Source organism: Bufo bufo, chromosome 7 (genome assembly GCF_905171765.1).
Source record: "Bufo bufo chromosome 7, aBufBuf1.1, whole genome shotgun sequence".
In the NCBI taxonomy this organism is placed as follows: Eukaryota; Metazoa; Chordata; class Amphibia; order Anura; family Bufonidae; genus Bufo; species Bufo bufo.
Window position 1 is genome coordinate 230,039,708 of NC_053395.1, and position 23,370 is coordinate 230,063,077.

Genomic DNA, 23,370 nt, shown 5'->3' on the forward strand with positions numbered 1-23,370 from the left:
ATATGGACCCCCTGACAGTGCTGACTGCCTCATTCACACGTCAGTGTTCGGTCAGTGATTTCCATCAGTGATTTTGAGCCCAAACCAGGTGCGGCTCTGAACACAGAAAATGTGAAAATCTTTCCATTATACCTTATGTCTGCGGAGGCTCCACTCCTGTTTTTGGTTCATAATCACTGATGGAAATCACTGACCGAACACTGACGTGTGAATGAGGCTTTAGTAAATATGAGCCTGTCTTACCAGAAAACAACCACTAGAGCTTGGTGCAGGGAGGGGGCTTGGTGCATGGAGGGGGCTTGGTACATGGAGGGGGCTTGGTACATGGAGGGCTTTTAGTGCTGGGAGGGGGCTTGGTACATGGAGGGGGCTTGGTGCAGGGAGGGGGCTTGGTGCAGGGAGGGGGCTTGGTGCAGGGAGGGGGCTTGGTACATGGAGGGGGCTTGGTACATGGAGGGGGCTTGGTGCAGGGTCTTCCTCCCTCTTGTCAGCTTCTCTCTCATTATTCTCAGCTCTTTCGAATGCCAAACTCGCCCTGAAGTGCCGACTCCACACAGACCCCCTGACAGTGCCGACTGCACACAGACCCCCTGACAGTGCTGACTGCACACGGACCCCCTGACAGTGCTGACTGCACATGGACCCCCTGACAGTGCTGACTGCACACAGACCCCCTGACAGTGCCGACTGCACACAGACCCCCTGACAGTGCCGACTGCACACGGACCCCCTGACAGTGCTGACTGCACACGGACCCCCTGACAGTGCTGACTGCACACGGACCCCCTGACATTGCTGACTGCACATGGACCCCCTGACAGTGCTGACTGCACACGGACCCCCTGACAGTGCTGACTGCACACAGACCCCCTGACAGTGCTGACTCCACATGGACCCCCTGACAGTGCTGACTGCACACAGACCCCCTGACAGTGCTGACTCCACATGGACCCCCTGACAGTGCTGACTGCACACAGACCCCCTGACAGTGCTGACTCCACACGGACCCCCTGACAGTGCTGACTCCACATGGACCCCCTGACAGTGCTGACTGCACACAGACCCCCTGACAGTGCTGACTCCACATGGACCCCCTGACAGTGCTGACTCCACATGGACCCCCTGACAGTGCTGACTCCATATTGACCCCCTGACAGTGCTGACTGCCTCATTCACACGTCAGTGTTCGGTCAGTGATTTCCATCAGTGATTTTGAGCCCAAACCAGGTGCGGCTCTGAACACAGAAAATGTGAAAATCTTTCCATTATACCTTATGTCTGCGGAGGCTCCACTCCTGTTTTTGGTTCATAATCACTGATGGAAATCACTGACCGAACACTGACGTGTGAATGAGGCTTTAGTAAATATGAGCCTGTCTTACCAGAAAACAACCACTAGAGGTCAGACTTAAATCCAATACGATTAAGCAGATTCATTATGGGATCATACATTTGAGGCAATACACCAGTCTCTTTTTACCCCTAAAAAAAGGCGAGCTTAATTATTGTGCCCCCTTGGCTTCCAGCCCAGACATTCTCCTGCAATGGACAGGCCGTTCTGTACCGCCGACCTCCGGATCACCGACACTCCCTCGATAGACAAACTTTAGGCCCCATTCACATGAATGTATGGCCTCCGAGCCCGTGTTATGGTCTGCATTACAGGGGCACCGGTCGTGTGAGCTCCGTGCTGAGGTGTGGACCCATTGACTTGATAGGACTTGTCTTATCTTTTGCGGTGCGGAGGCGCTGATCGGAAGCCCTTCTGTCAGTTTCCAGGTCCGTGCCTCCGCACTGCAAAAGATAAGACATGTCCTATCTTTTGCCGTATGTTGCGGATCGTGGACCCATTCAAGTCAACATTCTGCAACACGGGCACAGAGGCCACACATTCATGTGAATGGGACCCAAGGGTACAGTCACACGTTCAGGTTCCTGATTTCGGCTTCCAGAAGGGCATCAGGAAACCTGACCGTGTGGTCGCGCCCTAAGCCTGACAGATCAGACAGGTCAACGTGCGGACCACCAAAACCTGCTCCACCTGCATCCCTCCAGGGTCACTGTGCACTCTGCTATGTCAGCTATCGTGACCGCATGGTAAGCACCGCGGCCCAACAGTTCAGCAACCCAGGGCCCAAAAGTGTCACCACATAACACAACTTCACATGTAGGGATGAGCCGAAAACATCCGAAGTCGATTCGCATAAAACTTAGTTCTAATACAGGAGCTCCGTACAGTGTTAGAATGTATTGGCTCCGATGAGCCGAAGTTATTGGAACCGAACCCGAGTTTGGGAAATGTTTTTTTTTTACAATAGAAATTAATTTATGAAGTTATTGCGCAAAGTCTCCCGAGACTTTGCGAAGCAATAACTTCGGCTCATCAGAGCCAATACATTCTAATACTGTACGGAGCTCCGTACTTTCATCCGAAGTCGATTCGCTCATCCCTAGTCACATGCACGCAGTATAAGGGCTCATACACCAAGCCGCAGCCATTTTTGCAGTCCGCAAAACACGGATACCTGGCGTGTTCCATCTGCATTTTGCGAAGCGGAACATCCAGCCCATAATAGACCAGTCCTATCCTTGTCCATCATGCGGACAAGAATAGGACATGTTCTATATTTTTGTGGGTCCCATGGAGCGGACATACGGATGCAGACATTACACGGTGAGCTGTCCGCATCTTTTGTGTCCCCATTGAAATGAATGGGTCTCAATCTGGACTGCACAAAATGCGGATCGGATGCGAATAAAAACATTGGTCGTGTGCATGAGCCCTAACACATGCACTGCCTGTGCATTTACCCCCTGCCCCCGTTCAGCAGCAGAACTAGATAAATTTACTGCTTAGGAGTTTTGGAAATCAAGGTGACAACCCTATAATGGCGGCCATAGTGGTTGTCACGCTTTATCTAAGACAGGCATCCTCAAACTGCGGCCCTCCAGCTGTTGCAAAACTACAACTCCCAGCATGCCCAAACAGCCTACAGGCATCAGCCTACAGCAGAGCATTGTGGGAGTTGCAGCTTTACAACAGCTGGAGGGCCACAGTTTGAGGATGCCTGATCTAAGACCATATAACTAAAGATTACTGAATGTTTCTCCTTTATATAATCATCATCAGGGTGCGGTACCTCCTCTTACCTGCAGGTGTCACTGCAGCACTGACTTGCCCTCCCCTGAATGATACAATAACAGATAATAACTTGATGACGTCACCTGCAGAACACACTGGGGGTCATTTACTAAGAGCGGCATTGCTGGTCTTGTACTCTCCTCTGCGCTGGCTTTGCTGCAGCAAGATGCAAATAATTTGTGCCTCATCATTAATTAGGCGCACCTTCAGCAGTCCGTGCACCTGGCGGAGTAGCTTATCGCCAACATGTACGCCTGTTGGCCACCGCCACTCCTAGGTGTCGAAGGCAGAGCAAAAAAATACTGTGCAACAAAATAAGCGTTTAGATAAAAAATCTCAAACATGCCAAAAACTGGCTTAAAAAATGTTTGCAAATGACCCCCAATGTTGTCTGTGACAATGAAGAGCGCCGTCCTGTCTGCCGGAGTCATCGGCATAATGACATCAGTGGGCAGAAATATATTTCCCTCATCCCCTGGCACAGCAACACTGCCCCATCAGAAACATACCATGGACTCTGCTCATCCTGGGCTTCCTGCTTCATACACAGGGAGGGCAGGAGACAAGGATGGCGGTATATGTAACACTACATAACAAGGCTTACGGAAATGTGACGCAGGGTCTGCGGAGAGCTGGGTGAGAACCCGTGTGTGCAGTGTAATGGCTGTCAGCGGGATCTGTTCTATCATACAGGACGAGGAGCTCCCGGGGAAATCATCCACTACTGATTATATCAATATTATCTTATCTGTATCTGGGAAAGCTGGGTGAAGTCGATATGTCACGGCCAGGTGATTCCATAGAAGTGAATGGGATGGCGGCGACTGCTGCATTTCTTGTGACGGGCGCGGAGATGCCATTCATTTCTATTGAATCATCGATACTTGGCGAAGCTGCCCGCAACCAGTGCCACCGTGTAGCCGTACCCTAAACCTCCCTAGATATTGGGGCAGGGGATGTATAACTACACCAGAGATTTGAGACTCAGGAGACTGGGAAAGTTGGGTCAGAATCCTGGTCATATAGAGCTCTGACAATCCCCCCCCCCCCCCCCCCCCCCCCCCGCCACCTCATCATAGGGCTCAGATCATATATTGGGAGCAGACGGTAATTTGTGGTTCCCCTTATGCGTATATGTAACACCCCAGACTGCACCCTGCTACTATCTCTAATGGGTTAATATAATGTCATCTTATCTATGTCTTTCCAGGTCCTCCACAATGTGCATTCATAATCTTGTTATGCAATTGTTCTTATGTAATGTGCCTGGTTCACCAGAAGGTGGCAGCAAAAAAGGCAGAGCTACAGTTACATAGAGTGGAACCTTCTTTTCCATTCTATCCCCCCTCTGTGGTGTGGTGGTCGTGTCCCACTTGCTGCAGGTGGAGTTCTAGTTAGAGTTAGTTTCAGCTTACCCCCTGCTAAGGGAGGTTGTGAGGGGTCACACCCCAGCTAGAGCACCTTCAGCTCTGCTGGATATGGAGGCCACAGCCTGAAGCCTCAGAAGCCAGGGAGTAGAGCTCCCCGGTACTACTTAAGAGACAGACTACCGAGAGGAGTTGCAGCATCCAGAGGAAGCTAAGTTATACAGCCACCCTGTTAGTACAGCAGAGCCAGAGAGCAACAGATGTAGCAGAGACGACTTTGCCTGCCAGAGTTTTAATGCTAAAGCCTGCTGGGACCAAGATAAAGCCTGTAAACCATTTTGGGCAATGTTTATTGAAAGTAAAGCTGTTATTGAACTTCATCCCACAGTCTGGACTCAATTTATTCTTCATCCCCAAGTTAATTACCCCCCTTATTTGCTGCTTCGGAAGACAACGCCTGAGGTCCAGCGTATCCAGGTAGGAGCACCGTGACACATACAAAACAGTAAGGGACATTGTAGGCCTCCCTATACCACTCAGCCATTCCTACACCTGGGTACCACCACCAACACCATTTCTTAAAGGGACTCTGTCCCGTTGTTGCTTCACTGCAACTGGCATCACAAAGATTTCTTAAAGGGACCCTTTGTCGCTGTCGGACGTCGCATATATATTAACACCCGTCTCACCATATATGCTCCTGCACGCGGGAGCTGTTACTTTTTGCTGTCTATAGGCACAGACTCTTGCATTGTGTTATGCAATGTGCGCTGATCGCCATATAGTGGAGGTTACAGAGTAAAGTCAATCAATATCGGATAACCGCAGCCGCCTCCCTGATGACCCGAGGGCCAGGATTTTATTAGAACTGATTGACTTATTTACTGTATTATCTGCGGATCAATAAGTGCTAAATGTGGAAGCACAAGCTCCAGAATTAGAACAGAGCTGGAAGATTTAAAGGGGCCTCGACCCATTCACTGTGCAGATTACTACAATCTATTGCTCCCTGTTATCAGCCATCAGAATTGCTCAAACAGCAATGACCTAATATAAGGTTTCCTGGATTCAGTTCTCAGGAGTTGGAGCTATGGAGATGATGGGAGAGGCTTTGGGTCTCTGCTTAGGTATCTGTTCCTGGGGAATGCATTATTTATCATGACTGACACACAGCTTTCCTAGAGTCCTGGACAGTAAATCTGCCTCACAATATGCAGGGGAGGTTATGTACTGGAATATCTCCTGCTCCTGTATATAGGCGGATTTGCCTCTCAGGAGAGTACACCATATATTGCTGCCACTACAGCCCCCAACATGGGTTATCACCCAGCTTATAGTCTCACTGCTCTTACAGTAAAGAATCACAAAGTCAAACTGATCTTACAGAAAAGAGTCCACAGTCTCACTGCTCCTACAGTAAAGAGTCCATAGTCTCACTGCTCCTACAGTAAAGAGTCCATAGTCTCACTGCTCTTACAGTAAAGAATCACAAAGTCAAACTGCTCTTACAGTAAAGAGTCCATAGTCTCACTGCTCTTACAGTATAGAGTCCATAGTCTCACTGCTCTTACAGTACAGAGTCCATAGTCTCACTGCTCTTACAGTAAAGAGTCCATAGTCTCACTGCTCTTACAGTAAAGAGTCCATAGTCTCACTGCTCTTACAGTATAGAGTCCATAGTCTCACTGCTCTTACAGTAAAGAGTCCATAGTCTCACTGCTCTTACAGTAAAGAGTCCATAGTCTCACTGCTCTTACAGTAAAGAGTCCAAAGTCTCACTTCTCTTACAGTAAAGAGTCCATAGTCTCACTGCTCTTACAGTATAGAGTCCATAGTCTCACTGCTCTTACAGTAAAGAGTCCATAGTCTCACTGCTCTTACAGTAAAGAGTCCATAGTCTCACTGCTCTTACAGTATAGAGTCCATAGTCTCACTGCTCTTACAGTAAAGAGTCCATAGTCTCACTGCTCTTACAGTAAAGAGTCCATAGTCTCACTGCTCTTACAGTATAGAGTCCATAGTCTCACTGCTCTTACAGTATACAGTCCATAGTCTCACTGCTCTTACAGTACAGAGTCCATAGTCTCACCGCTATTACAGTAAAGAGTCCATAGTCTCACTGCTCTTACAGTATAGAGTCCATAGTCTCACTGCTCTTACAGTATAGAGTCCATAGTCTCACTGCTCTTACAGTAAAGAGTCCATAGTCTCACTGCTCTTACAGTACAGAGTCCATAGTCTCACCGCTATTACAGTAAAGAGTCCATAGTCTCACTGCTCTTACAGTACAGAGTCCATAGTCTCACTGCTCTTACAGTAAAGAGTCCATAGTCTCGCTGCTCTTACAGTATAGAGTCCACAGTCTCGCTGCTCTTACAGTAAAGAGTCCATAGTCTCACTGCTCTTACAGTATTGAGTCCATAGTCTCACTGCTCTTACAGTATATAGTTCCATAGTCTCACTGCTCTTACCGTAAAGAGTCCATAGTCTCACTGCTCTTACCGTAAAGAGTCCACAGTCTCACTGCTCTTACAGTAAAGAGTCCATAGTCTCACTGCTCTTACAGTACAGAGTCCATAGTCTCACTGCTCTTACAGTAAAGAGTCCATAGTCTCACTGCTCTTACAGTAAAGAGTCCATAGTCTCACTGCTCTTACAGTATAGAGTCCATAGTCTCACTGCTCTTACAGTAAAGAGTCCATAGTCTCACTGCTCTTACAGTAAAGAGTCCATAGTCTCACTGCTCTTACAGTATAGAGTCCATAGTCTCACTGCTCTTACAGTATAGAGTCCATAGTCTCACTGCTCTTACAGTAAAGAGTCCATAGTCTCACTGCTCTTACAGTAAAGAGTCCATAGTCTCACTGCTATTACAGTAAAGAGTCCATAGTCTCACTGCTCTTACAGTAAAGAGTCCATAGTCTCACTGCTCTTACAGTATAAAGTCCATAGTCTCGCTGCTCTTACAGTAAAGAGTCCATAGTCTCACTGCTCTTACAGTAAAGAGTCCATAGTCTCACTGCTCTTACAGTAAAGAGTCCATAGTCTCACTGCTATTACAGTAAAGAGTCCATAGTCTCACTGCTCTTACAGTAAAGAGTCCATAGTCTCACTGCTCTTACAGTAAAGAGTCCATAGTCTCACTGCTCTTACAGTATAGAGTCCATAGTCTCACTGCTCTTACAGTATAGAGTCCATAGTCTCACTGCTCTTACAGTAAAGAGTCCATAGTCTCACTGCTCTTACAGTAAAGAGTCCATAGTCTCACTGCTCTTACAGTAAAGAGTCCATAGTCTCACTGCTCTTACAGTAAAGAGTCCATAGTCTCACTGCTCTTACAGTATAGAGTCCATAGTCTCACTGCTCTTACAGTATAGAGTCCATAGTCTCACTGCTCTTACAGTAAAGAGTCCATAGTCTCACTGCTCTTACAGTAAAGAGTCCATAGTCTCACTGCTCTTACAGTATAGAGTCCATAGTCTCACTGCTCTTACAGTAAAGAGTCCATAGTCTCAATGCTCTTACAGTAAAGAGTCCATAGTCTCACTGCTCTTACAGTATAGAGTCCATAGTCTCACTGCTCTTACAGTAAAGAGTCCATAGTCTCACTGCTCTTACAGTAAAGAGTCCATAGTCTCACTGCTCTTACAGTATAGAGTCCATAGTCTCACTGCTCTTACAGTAAAGAGTCCATAGTCTCACTGCTCTTACAGTAAAGAGTCCATAGTCTCACTGCTCTTACAGTAAAGAGTCCACAGTCTCACTGCTCTTACAGTAAAGAGTCCATAGTCTCACTGCTCTTACAGTAAAGAGTCCATAGTCTCACTGCTCTTACAGTAAAGAGTCCATAGTCTCACTGCTCTTACAGTAAACAGAGACATTGTTTCACTGATCTTACAGTAAAGAATCCCATAGCCTGACACTGGTTGCTAAAGTTAAAGGGGTATTCCCATCAACAGTTTTCATACTTACCTGCGGCGAGCACGACGTTCACTTCCCGACTCTGTACTATACTGGCCAGGAAGAAGTCATCATGGCGCATGTGCGGCGGCGTGCGCGTTCAGGACATTGTGCGGCCCGGCCAGGGGAAAATCTTCAGTCTTCTGCGCAAGCGCGGCCACGGGATTCGACAGGCGAGAGATGGCCATAACCAGGGGAGACCATAGAGAACAGATAAGAGGGGACTTATTTTCTCAAAAAGGGTGGGAATTGGGTAACAAAATGTATTTACAAAAATGATCACTGTCAAATCATTAACAGATTTAACAGTGATCATTGTGATGGGAATACCCCTTTAAGTTCCTCCCACATCCCCAAATCTTTTTCGGGGGTAGTTTTTCCCAGTGTTTCCCTCTTTAGTCCATACTTGTAGAACTTGTTTCCTGGAGCAGGACCTAACACTGATCCCCATTACACTCCAGGACTCGTGGTGAGACGCGGGGCTTCCCCTCTGACCTCTGATGCAAACATCCCATGGGATTCAGATCCAGCTTCTTTGGATTTGTATTTTGTTGTCTTTAAGACTTTTTTTTTTTCTTTCTTTGCTTTTACTGCATCAATGGGCAGGAGCATTATTCTCTCGTCCACCCCTGTGAAAAATGAAATGAAGTTCAAGAGGTCGCCCGGCTGTGTCATTGTTAGGATGTCTCCCGAAAGAAGAAGCCAAGGGACAAACAATGGAGGAATAAGAGGAGGCGACCTCTTACCAGCCGCCTGGGTGTGAAAAGCTCCTCACGCTCTTATCTGTGTTTCTCAGGAGAACACACCTATCCCCCCCCCACCCCGTCCATGGTGGGAGACCTCTTTATATTATGGGTAGATCCTAACCAGAAAGGAGACAGTGAGAGGGTAACGGGAGAGCCTGTTATCTCAGGTTTTCATATTCCAATAGAATAAGGATCCACAAAGACTTCTGTCACATGACGATCAAGTCGCAGATTACCGCAACCCCTGTGCAACCTCCTTACTGGGGTAAAAAACACATGTCTATACATTGGAAGTATATGTCAGGAGTATTCCCCAGTGTATACCTCTGCTGTATATACCAAGGTCGGGTGCATGCGCAGAACCTCCACCAGATGCCACAAGTGGTCACAAAGCATGATAAGAACACGGCCTCAACTGCAGGGTCACTAGAATTCTGGAGATGATGAGATTCTTGCCGTTATGACATTTCCCAAAGATTGCGTGATGGTGGCTTTACCATCAGTCATTGGTTCCTCCATCTATAGGGGAACCCACTCTGGGGTCACTAGTGATGATCCTTTAGGTTGTTGGAGCAGCATTCAGCAATGGTCAGCAGGAGGTCATGTCTTTGGAGGTCAGCTATTGGAGCAGACATGGCAGAAAGCACCTCGGATGTCCAACATCTAAAGAGCGGCGTGTCCAAACTGTAACTGGAAGGGATAGGACACGTTTATAAATCCCTGCCTTGGTCAGCTTTGTCCCACCTCTGAGTACAAGCTATGAACGATTTCTGCAGGATGAATATTTTCTAACATTCAGGATTTTATATATATTTTTCAATACAGCCTAAGATCCCATCTGCTTTTGCAGCTGCTGCCTGGCATTGAGTGCTATAGCTTAGCTGGCACCAATATTCTCCAGGATGTATTCCATTATATGTGCAGTGGATATAAAAAGTCTTCACACCCCTGTTAAAATGTCAGGTTTCTGTGATGTAAAAAAAATTAACTTTTTCCACCTTTAATGTGACCTATAAAATGTACAACTCAGTTGAAAAACAAACTGAAATCTTTTAGGTGGAGAGAAGAAAATAATGTGGTGGCATAAGTGTGCGCCCCCTCTTATAACTGGGGATGTAGCTGTGCTCAGAATGAAGCAATCACATTCAGAATCATGTTACATAGCAGTCAGCATACACCGGCCATCATGTAAAGGGCCTCTGATTAACCCCAAATAAAGTGCACCTGCTCTAGTTGGTCTTTCCTGAAATGTTCTTAGTCATATCCCACAGCAGAAGCCACGGTCCACAGAGAGCTTCCATCAGAGGGATCTGATTGTTAGAAGGTATCAGTCAGGAGAAGGGGACAGAAGAATTTCCAAGGCATTAGATAAACCATGGAACACAGTGGAGACCGTCATCATCAAGTGGAGAAAATATGGCACAACAGTGACATCACCAAGAACCGGACGTCCCTCCAAAACTGATGAAAAGACGAGAAGAAAACTGGTTTGGGAGGCGACCAAGAGGCCTACAGCAACATTACAGGAGCTGCAGGAATATCTGGCCAGTCCTGGCTGTGTGGTCCATGTGACAACAATCTCCCGTATTCTTCATATGTCTGGGCTATGGGGTAGAGGGGCAAGACGAGAGCCTTTTCTTACCAAGAAAATCATCCAAGCCAGGCTACATTCTGCAAAAACACATCTGAAGTCTCCCAAAAGCATGTGGGGAAAGGTGTTATGGTCTGATGAAACCAAGGTGGAACTTTTTGGCCATAATTCCAAAAGATATGTTTGGTGCAAAAACAACCCTTCACATCCCCAGAAGAACCCCATCCCCCACAGTGAAGCCTGGCAGGGGCAGCATCATGCCAAGGGGCTGCTCTTCTTCAGCTGGAACTGGGGCCTTAGTTAAGCTGGAGGGAATCCTGAACAGTTCCAAATACCAGTCAATATTGGCCCAAAACCTTCAGGCTTCTGCTAGAAAGCTGAACATGAAGAGGAACTTCATCTTTCAGCATGACAACGACCCAAAGCATACATCCAAATCAACCAAGGAATGGCTTCACCAGAAGAAGATTAAAGCTTTGGAATGGCCCAGCCAGAGCCCAGACCTGAATTCGATTGACAATCTGTGGGGTGATCTGAAGAGGGCTGTGCACAGGAGATGCCCTCGCAATCTGTGGGGGGATCTGAAGAGGGCTGTGCCCAGGAGAGGCCCTCGCAGTCTGTGGGGTGATCTGAAGAGGGCCGTGCCCAGGAGATGCCCTCACAATCTGTGGGGTGATCTGAAGAGGGCTGTGCCCAGGAGATGCCCTCACAATCTGTGGGGTGATCTGAAGAGGGCTGTGCCCAGGAGATGCCCTCGCAACCTGACAGATTTGGAGGGTTTTTGCAAAGAAGAGTCAAAATGTGCCATGCTGACAGACTCAGACCCAAAAAGACTAAGTGCTGGAATAAAATCAGAAGGTGCTTCAACAAAGTATTAGTTTAAGGGTGTGCACACTTATGCAACCATATTATTTTATTTTTATATTTTTTTTCTTCCCTCCACCTAAAAGATTTCAGTTTGTTTTTCCATTGAGTTGTACAGTTTATAGGTCACATTAAAGGTGGAGAAAGTTCTGAAATGATTTATCTTTGTCTCATTTTTTTACATCACAGAAACCTGACATTCTAACAGGGGTGTGTAGACTTTTTAAATCCACTGTATATACTTTAAAAACCCAAATTCACCCATTTTCTTGATGTAGCAGGTGCCACAAGTGAAGACTGATGCTGTTCTTCTGTAATCTGAGCAAACCCTAGATGAAATTCCCAGTTGTCCACCATGTCTCCAGTCGATCTCCAGATGCCCTGTACGTTGCAGTGAATGTTTCTTATGTTGCATGTTGGGCGATTCTTCTTTGTTTTCCAGGATGTGTCTCATTGTGCTTTAAGAAATGGGGCGGAGGGTGGGGGTGGTTGTTTTAATTCTGCTCAGTGACCATTTCGCAGTTTTCGGCATCACTGCCCTCACTCAGGGTGGCTGTGGGGATCAGCATACAGGATGTGTAGGCAGCGCCTCACAATGTCAAATTAAGAGGTAACTCCATTCTCCTGGGTTCGGTGACTGGGGGGCGATTGTGTCCTGCCATTATCAGGCTTTGCCACGTTTTCTCTTGCACGCCGAGGTCTCTACTGTTTTCCTCACAGAAGCCATTGTTCTCCCCAAAGCGTCCATTGTGGACACCATTCATCCCAGCGATGTGTGTGTCCCCGGCTAAGTCCCGGCGAAACGTGACGCCAATTCAAGCCCCTTTTTGTGGGTTCATCACGCAGTTGGAAGCTCCAGGAGATTTTTGTCACTCTTAAGTCTTGACAAACGGTTGCGTTCGTTCTTTTTTTTGTTTTGTTATAAACCGATTTACGTTGATCACTCAAGACCCTCGAATGTGAACAATCGGGGAACATTAGTTTCAAGAGGGCTGAGGCGGGAAGCCATACATTCAGTCACTTTCTTATGGATGAAGGCGAGTGAGATCTTGGAGATTAAACAGAAGACTAATCTGATGCCAATGGAAAAATGGCTTCCGGCTCTGAGATCATTTGAGTGAAAGTCAAAGCCGCCATTGTAGATGTTACTGAGAACTTTCTATTGAAAGCAATGTGGTTCCCTTACTGTTCATGGTCTAATTTCAGCTTTCCATAAGTGCAATGTGCATACGTGGAGCAGACACCATGCAACAGTATACAGATATAGCAATCTTTAACTTGACACTTGACTTTCATTTACTTTTGTTGTGTTAAAAGGGTTATCCAGGAAAAGGATAGCTTCTGCGGAGGTGTGACACCTGGGACCCCCGCCGGTTAGCTGTTAAAAAAATTATAATCCTGTGCACTGCAGCCTTTTCCTAGGCCAGTGACATCACTGTACATTCAAGTCAATGGGGCTGAGCTGTAATACCAAGCGCTGCCACTGTACGATGTGCAGCGCTGTGCTTGGAAACCTGGCGGGAGCCTGCATCACTCACCATAGCTTCGGTGAGCACTGCGGCTCCCTAAAACAGCTGACCAGCGGGGAAGCCAGGACTTGGACCCCCACTGATGTGATAATGATGACCTATCCTGAGGATGTCATCGTTATCTTTTCCAGGACAACCCCTTTAAGTGTCAATTTAAAGTTTGCTGCATCCAAACATATAGAACTAATCTCCATAAACAGTGGAATTATCCTGTACATACATTACATATCTTATCCTGTACTGATCCTGAGTTACATCCTGTATTATACTCCAGAGCTGCACTCACTATTCTGCTGGTGCAGTCACTGTGTACATACATTACTTATCCTGTACTGATCCTGGGTTACATCATGTATTATACTCCAGAGCTGCACTCACTATTCTGCTGGTGCAGTCACTGTGTACATACATTACTTATCCTGTACTGATCCTGAGTTACATCCTGTATTATACTCCAGAGCTGCACTCACTATTCTGCTGGTGCAGTCACTGTGTACATACATTACTTATCCTGTACTGATCCTGAGTTACATCCTGTATTATACTCCAGAGCTGCACTCACTATTCTGCTGGTGGAGTCACTGTGTACATACATTACTTATCCTGTACTGATCCTGAGTTACATCCATTATTATACTCCAGAGCTGCACTCACTATTCTGCTGGTGCAGTCACTGTGTACATTACATTACTTATCCTGTACTGATCCTGAGTTACATCCTGTATTATACTCCAGAGCTGCACTCACTATTCTGCTGGTGCAGTCACTGTGTACATACATTACTTATCCTGTACTGATCCTGAGTTAGATCCTGTATTATACTCCAGAGCTGCATTCACTATTCTGCTGGTGCAGTCACTGTGTACATACATTACTTATCCTGTACTGATCCTGAGTTACATCCTGTATTATACTCCAGAGCTGCCCTCACTATTCTGCTGGTGCAGTCACTGTGTACATACATTACTTATCCTGTACTGATCCTGAGTTACATCCTGTATTATACTCCAGAGCTGCACTCACTATTCTGCTGGTGCAGTCACTGTGTACATACATTACTTATCCTGTACTGATCCTGAGTTACATCCTGTATTATACTCCAGAGCTGCACTCACTATTCTGCTGGTGCAGTCACTGTGTACATACATTACTTATCCTGTACTGATCCTGAGTTACATCCTGTATTATACTCCAGAGCTGCACTCAATATTCTGCTGGTGCAGCCACTGTGTACATACATTACTTATCCTGCACTGATCCTGAGTCACATCCATTATTATACTCCAGAGCTGCACTCACTATTCTGCTGGTGCAGTCACTGTATACATTACATTACTTATCCTGTACTGATCCTGAGTTACATCCTGTATTATACTCCAGAGCTGCACTCACTATTCTGCTGGTGCAGTCACTGTGTACATACATTACTTATCCTGTACTGATCCTGAGTTATATCCTGTATTATACTCCAGAGCTGCACTCACTATTCTGCTGGTGCAGTCACTGTGTACATACATTACTTATCCTGTACTGATCCTGAGTTAGATCCTGTATTATACTCCAGAGCTGCATTCACTATTCTGCTGGTGCAGTCACTGTGTACATACATTACTTATCCTGTACTGATCCTGAGTTACATCCTGTATTATACTCCAGAGCTGCACTCACTATTCTGCTGGTGCAGTCACTGTGCACATACATTACTTATCCTGTACTGATCCGGAGTTACATCCTGTATTATACTCCAGAGCTGCACTCACTATTCTGCTGTTGCAGTCACTGTGTACATACATTACTTATCCTGTACTGATCCTGAATTACATCCTGTATTATACCCCAGAGCTGCACTCACTATTCTGCTGGTGCAGTCACTGTGTACATACATTACGTATCCTGTACTGATCCTGAGTTACATCCTGTATTATACTCCAGAGCTGCACTCACTGTTCTGCTGGTAGAGTCACTGTGTACATACATTACTTATCCTGTACTGATCCTGAGTTATATCCTGTATTATACTCCAGAGCTGCACACACTATTCTGCTGGTGCAGTCACTGTGTACATACATTACTTATCCTGTACTGATCCTGAGTTACATCCTGTATTATACTCCAGAGCTGCACTCACTGTTCTGCTGGTGGAGTCACTGTGTACATACATTACTTATCCTGTACTGATCCTGAGTCATATCCTGTATTATACTCCAGAGCTGCACTCACAATTCTGCTGGCTTTTACTTGACACAGTCATCGAGCCTGTGGACAAACACATGAGCTGTTTTAATGTAGTTTTTCCTTTAATATCTGGTGTAAAGACCCACTCTTTCATCTTTCATACAATGCGTGACATCTGATACATTTGGTGCAAATTACAGCAAAACTGACTTTAAAAAATGCTCTCGTGATAAATCTACTTTGTGTTCAATTCTTCAATATTCATACCCCTTGAACTTTTCCACATTTTTTCACGTTACACTCACAAACTTAAATGGATTTTATTGGGATGTTATGTGATCGACCAAAACAAAGTAGCAAGTGTGTATGAAGTGAAAAGAAAATGATACATGGTTTTCACAAGGTTAAAAATCTGAAAAGTGTGGGATGCATTTGTATTCAGCCCTCTGTATCCTGATACCATTAAATAAAATCCCGTATGACCAATTGCCTTCCGAAGTCACCAAAGAGTATAACTCCAGCTGTTCTGTGAAGGCCTCAGAAGTTTGTTAGAGAACATTAGTGATCAAACAGCATCATAAAAACCAAGGAACACACCAGACAGGTCAGGGATAAAGTGGAGAAGTGTAAAGCAGGGTTAGGTTATAAAAATATATCCCAAGCTCTGAGCATCTGACGGAGCACTGTTCAGTCCATCATCCGAAAATGGAAGGAGTATGGCACAACTGCAAACCTACCAAGACGTGGCTGCCCACCTAAACTGACCGCCCAGGCTAGGAGAGCACTAATTAGAGCAGCAGCGAAGAGGCCCACGGTCACTGTGGAGGAGCTGCAGAGATCCACAGCTCAGGTGGGAGAATCTGTCCACAGGACAACTATTAGTCGTGTCCTCCACAAATCTGCCCTTTATGAAAGAGTGACAAGAAGAAAGTCAGTTTTTGTTGTAAAATAATTTTTATTGTACTTTTCCACAAACAATTTACATAAATGCCGTTACACAGGGCATTATAGAAAATCAACCAATATATAACTCAGTTACAAAGCTTAATTGCAATGCCGTGCCAAGATACAGTTTCAGAAGTTGGTGATATACCGAGGAGCAAAGCATAACTGCATGACAATAAACTTGAACCAGTTCTAACCGGGGGGGGGGGATTCTGAGGGAAGGGGAAAAAGGAAGGATGAATCAGAGGGAAAAAGGGTAGGGAAGTGGGTTTTGATTTCAGGTGAAGTACCTCATGTATTATGTATTATCTTGCTGGAGTGCGAAGATATTGCATAAATGTAACGTAGTACGTAAAAGGGACATGTAGAAAAGTGAGAGCGTAGGAGGAAACAGGACAAAAGCCATATATTATATTTGGAACTAACCCCCCTCTGTACCCTACTAATTTAGGTATCAGAGAAGTTTCCGTAATTTTTCCAGGGCCCCCAAACCTTTTCAAACTGGTGAGCGGCACGGGAGTCCCAGTGTGCTATTTGCTCAAGGCGATACAGTTGATCACATTTCTGAATCCAATGTGGCAATGTAGGAGAGTCCGGAGACTTCCAACCCACAGCAATCAATAATCTAGCTGCAGCTAAAGAGTACGGGTGGGTTTAGAGCATTTGAGATCGCTATATATCCCAAAAAGGCATAATTTAGGCGACACAGGAATAGGAACCCTGCAAAGTTCTGAGATGGTTTTGCAGATGATCTGTCAGTAGGTTTTTATTTTAGGGCAAGTCCACCAAATGTGACCGTGAGTACCCAAGTCACGTCTGCATCTCCAACACTCAGGGGCGCATTCCGGGAACATGCGGTTGAGGCGGTGCAGAGTATAGTACCATTGCGTTAATATCTTATAACTATTTTCTTGAAGTTTGGCACATCTGGACACCCTGGATGGATTCAATAATGCACTTTTTAAGTCATTGGGGGAGAAGGTGATGTTTAGATCTCTTTCCCAACGTGAAATGTAAGGGTGGGCATCAGAGTATGTTAGAGACAATAGTAGGTCGTATCATTTAGAGATTTTGCCCTTTGGCTCTTTAGACTGAAGAGCAAACTTTTCAAAAAAGGAGTGATCTTGGGGGTCAGAGAGGTCAGTTAAATGTTTTTTCATAACCTGAATAAAGTGTGTCAAATGGAAGGTAGATAGACTGACCATTGAGGGGTGTCCCCGCAGGGCCGCGAATGATGGGATATCATTGTCTGGGCATAAATCTAGGGCCGGGGATGAAATAGATTTCACTCTATCTGGTAAAGTTGTATTATTTGTTTATAAGGTAGACTAGCTTTCCTACCTCCCCACAGGAATCAAAGTAGTATTTGGGAATTGATATAGGCAGAGCTTGGCGATAATAAAGGATGGTGGGCATGAGGATGGACTTAATTAGCGTTCTGCGTCCGAACCATGTAACAAAGGGTATATCCCATGAGCCTATCAGGTTTTCTAACCATTCAGGTAGCGGGAGGAAATTTTCTCTGAACAGAAGTGAAAAGTCAGGTGTGAGTTTTACCCCTAAGAACGTTATCGAGTGCGAAGTCCACTGAAAAGAGGTAAGTGTCTGTAACGCAGTCATTTCTGCTGCTGGGAGAGACACATTTAGAACCGTAGATTTTGAAAGATTCACCGAGAAATTGGATAGTGTATGGAATGTCTGAAGGATTGCCACAATCGCTGGGAACGCAGTCTTGGGGTTAGTGATCAGTATTAAAACATCATCGGCAAAGGCAGCAGTTTTACCGATTGTGGATCCGACTGACATTCCAGCAATATCATTGTTTGCCTAAATGACTGCAAGAGCGTTCCAATTACTAGTACAAATAGTAACGGTGAGAGAGGGCACCCTTGACGCGTACCGTTCGTTATGTGGAATTTTGGGGAAAGGGTGCCATTCACTAAGATGCGAGCTGTGGGATCTTGGTACATAAGAAGAAAGTCCGTTTTGAAAGCAGCCATAAGAAGTCCTGTTTGCAGTTTGCCACAAGCCATGTAGGGGACACAGCAAACATGTGCAAGAAGGTGCTCTGCTCAGAGGAGACCAAAGGTGAACTTTTTGGCCTAAATGCAAAATGCTATGTGTGGTGGAAAACTTACCCTGCACATCCCCCTGACGCACCATCTCCACCGTGAGACATGGCGGTGGCAGCATCATGCTGGGGGAGGCTATTCTTCAGCAGGGACAGGGAAGCCGATCAGAGATTATGGGAAGATGGATGGAGCTAAATACAGGGCAATCCTGGAGGAGAACCTGGGAGAGGCTGCAAAAGACTTGGGACTGGGAGACGGTTCACCTTCCAGCAGGACAACAACCCTCAACATCCAGCCAGCGCTACTATGGGGCGGTTTAGATGAAAGCATATTGATGTGTTAGTCAGTCACAGTCCAGACCTAAATCCCATTGAGAATCTGTGGCAAGACTTGAAAATTGTTCTTCACAGACGCTCTTCATCCGATCTGACTGAGCGCGAGCTCTTCTGTAAAGAAGAATGGGCAAAAATGTCAGCCTGTAGATGTGCAAACCACAAAAGACTGTCAGCTGGAATTGCAGAGAAAGGTGGTCCTACAAAGGATTGACTGAGATTGGGGGCTGAATACAAATGCACTCCACACTTTCCGGATTTTTATTTATTACAAATGTTGAAAACCTCGTATCATTTTCTTTTCCCTTCACACATAGTTGCTACTTTGTGTTGGTCTATCACATAAAATCCAAATTAAATAAATTTAAGTTTATGGGTGTGACAGTAAAAAAATGTGGACACGTTCAAGGGGTATGAATACTTTTTGCCTGAATGCATTTTGCCTTTACTGATACATTGTAGCAAACTTTAAGGTCAGGAGATTGTTTTGAGGGCATGTTCTATACCCCCTTACATATTGCACAGCAAGTTGTATTGTACCTGCAAATCCTCCCCCCGGCGGGCATTTCAGGGCACTCTCAGGGCTCAGTCAGTGGATCTGACCTACTCCCAGTACACAATGGAATATGTTCGCCATGTATTAGCAGCTGTCGCGTTTCTTCCAGTAAAATGCTTGGAATGTTCTGTAATCATCTTCTCCTTACAAGGCCATGAAGTAAGAAGATACAGATACCTGCGCACCGACCTGCTCCCACTCTTACCTCTGCCGGAACGGGGGAACCAGAGCATCTCCTACCCCTTATACCATTGTCTCCAGGAGGTTGCTGAGTCCTACTGAAGTCACTGAAATAAAAACAGAGACTTCAAAATCCCTTCACCCTGATCTGACCTGAGTATAAAGTGCCCAGAGGTTTCATCACAGATAAATTAGTCATAACAAGAGGAGGACAAAAGCCAAGAAAGTATCAATGTGTTAATAATAGTTTTGTCCTGTACCCCAAGTGTCAGTGTCATCATCCTGTACCCCAAGTGTCAGTGTCACCGCCCTGTACCCCAACTGTCAGTGTCATCGTCCTGTACCCCAAGTGTCAGCATCACCGTCCTGTACCCCGAGTGTCAGTGTCCTGTACCCCAAGTGTCAGTGTCATTGTCCTGTACCCCGAGTGTCAGCATCATCGTCCTGTACCCCGAGTGTCAGTGTCCTGTACCCCAAGTGTCAGTGTCATTGTCCTGTACCCCGGGTGTCAATGTCATTGTCCTGTACCCCAAGTGTCAGTGTCATTGTCCTGTACCCCGAGTGTCAGCATCATCGTCCTGTACCCCGAGTGTCAGTGTCCTGTACCCCAAGTGTCAGTGTCATTGTCCTGTACCCCGGGTGTCAATGTCATTGTCCTGTACCCCAAGTGTCAGTGTCATTATCCTGTACCCCGAGTGTCAGCATCATCGTCCTGTACCCCGAGTGTCAGTGTCCTGTACCCCAAGTGTCAGTGTCATTGTCCTGTACCCCGGGTGTCAGTGTCATTGTCCTGTACCCCAAGTGTCAGGGTCATTAACCTGTACCCCCAAGTGTCAGTGTCACCGTCCTGTACCCCAAGTGTCAGTGTCATCGTCCTGTACCCCGAGTGTCAGTGTCCTATACCCCAGGTGTCAGTGTCATTACCCTATACCCCAAGTGTCAGCGTCATTATCCTGTACCCCAAGTGTCAGCATCATTATCCTGTACCCCAAGTGTCAGCGTCATTATCCTGTACCCCAAGTGTCAGTGTCATTACCCTGTACCCCGAGTGTCAGTGTCCTGTACCCCAAGTGTCAGTGTCATTGTCCAGTACCCCAGGTGTCAGTGTCATTGTCCTGTACCCCAAGTGTCATTGTCATTATCCTGTACCCTGAGTGTCAGTGTCCTGTACCCCAAGTGTCATTGTCCTGTACCCCAAGTGTCAGTGTCATTATCCTATACTCCGAGTGTCAGTGTCCTGCACCCCGAGTGTCAGTGTTATTGTCCTGTACCCCAAGTGTCAGTGTCATTATCCTGTACCCTGAGTGTCAGTGTCATTATCCTGTACCCCAAGTGTCAGTGTCATTATCCTGTACCCCAAGTGTCAGTGTCATTATCCTATACCCCAAGTGTCAGCGTCTCATTATCCTGTTCCCCGAGTGTCAGTCTCATTATCCTGTACCCCGAGTGTCAGTGTCATTACCCTGTACCCAAAGTGTCAGCGTCATTATCCTGTACCCCAAGTGTCAGTGTCATCGTCCTGTACCCCAAGTGTCAGTGTCATTATCCTATACCCCCAGTGTCAGTGTCCTGTACCCCAAGTGTCAGTGTCATTGTCCTGTACCCCAAGTGTCAGTGTCATTATCCTGTACCCTGAATGTCAGTGTCATTGTCCTGTACCCCAAGTGTCAGTGTCATTATCCTGTACCCCAAGTGTCAGTGTCATTATCCTATACCCCGAGTGTCAGTGTCATTGTCCTGTACCCCGAGTGTCAGCGTGTTATTACCCTGTACCCCAAGTGTCAGCGTCATTATCCTTTACCCCAAGTGTCAGTGTCATTACCCTGTACCCCAAGTGTCAGCGTCATTATCCTGTACCCCAAGTGTCAGTGTCATTACCCTGTACCCCAAGTGTCAGCGTCATTATCCTGTACCCCAAGTGTCAGCGTCATTATCCTGTACCCCAAGTGTCAGTGTCATTATCCTGTACCCCAAGTGTCAGCGTCATCATCCTGTACCCCAAGTGTCAGTGTCATTACCCTGTACCCCAAGTGTCAGCGTCATTATCCTGTACCCCAAGTGTCAGTGTCATTACCCTATACCCCAAGTGTCAGCATCATTATCCTGTACCCCAAGTGTCAGTGTCATCATCCTGTACCCCAAGTGTCAGTGTCATTATCCTGTACCCCAAGTGTCAGTGTCATTATCCTATACCACAAGTGTCAGCGTCATTATCCTGTAGCCCAAGTGTCAGCGTCATTATCCTGCACCCCAAGTGTCAGCGTCATTATCCTGTACCCCAAGTGTCAGTATCATTATCCTGTACCCCAAGTGTCAGTGTCATTATCCTGTACCCCGAGTGTCAGTGTCCTGTACCCCAAGTGTCAGTGTCATTGTCCAGTACCCCAGGTGTCAGTGTCATTGTCCTGTACCCCAAGTGTCATTGTCATTATCCTGTACCCCAAGTGTCATTGTCCTGTACCCCAAGTGTCAGTGTCATTATCCTATACTCCAAGTGTCAGTGTCCTGCACCCCGAGTGTCAGTGTTATTGTCCTGTACCCCAAGTGTCAGTGTCATTATCCTGTACCCCAAGTGTCAGTGTCATTATCCTGTACCCCAAGTGTCAGTGTCATTATCCTATACCCCGAATGTCAGTGTCCTGTACCCCAAGTGTCAGCGTCTCATTATCCTGTACCCCGAGTGTCAGTCTCATTATCCTGTACCCCGAGTGTCAGTGTCATTACCCTGTACCCCAAGTGTCAGCGTCATTATCCTGTATCCCAAGTGTCAGCGTCATTATCCTATACCCCGAGTGTCAGTGTCCTGTACCCCAAGTGTCAGTGTCATTGTCCTGTACCCCAAGTGTCAGTGTCATTATCCTATACCCCAAGTGTCAGTGTCATTATCCTGTACCCCAAGTGTCATTACCCTGTACCCCAAGTGTCAGCGTCATTATCCTGTACCCCAAGTGTCAGTGTCATTACCCTGTACCCCAAGTGTCAGCGTCATTATCCTGTACCCCAAGTGTCAGCGTCATTATCCTGTACCCCAAGTGTCAGTGTCATCATCCTGTACCCCAAGTGTCAGTGTCATTATCCTGTACCCCAAGTGTCAGTGTCATTATCCTGTACCCCAAGTGTCAGTGTCATTATCCTGTACCCCAAGTGTCAGGGTCATTAACCTGTACCCCCAAGTGTCAGTGTCATTATCCTGTATCCCAAGTGTCAGTGTCATTATCCTGTATCCCAAGTGTCAGTGTCATCATCCTGTACCCCAAGTGTCAGTGTCATTATCCTGTACCCCAAGTGTCAGGGTCATTAACCTGTACCCCCAAGTGTCAGTGTCATTATCCTGTACTCCAAGTGTCAGTGTCATTATCCTGTACCCCAAGTGTCAGCATCATCATCCTGTACCCCAATAGTCAGTGTCATTATCCTGTACCCCGAGTGTCATTGTCCAGTACCCCAGGTGTCAGTGTCATTATCCTGTACCCCAAGTGTCAGTGTCATTATGCTGTACCCAGAGTGTCAGTATCATTGTCCTGTACCCCGAGTGTCAGTGTCATTATCCTGTACCCCAAGTGTCATTATCCTGCACCCCAAGTATCAGTGTCATTATCCTGTAGCCCAAGTATCAGTGTAATTATCCTTTTTGGGGGCAGCTTTGTGTATAAACAGTTCTCTCGCGCTAGTGTATTTCAGTGAATTCTCAGCAGATGTAGCAGAGCTGAGCTGTGATATAATGACAGATTCTGAGGTTTCGTTCTTATAAAACCTGTTATAACTAATAACATCACCAGGAATCTCACAATCTAATTCTTGGAAACGCTTGACTCAGAGGCTGACACTTCACTGCTCCGGCGGACACTGCACGTCACTTACCCAAACTGGTGCCCTGTGCAGTCAGAACATGTTACTGGGTCTGGGAAATC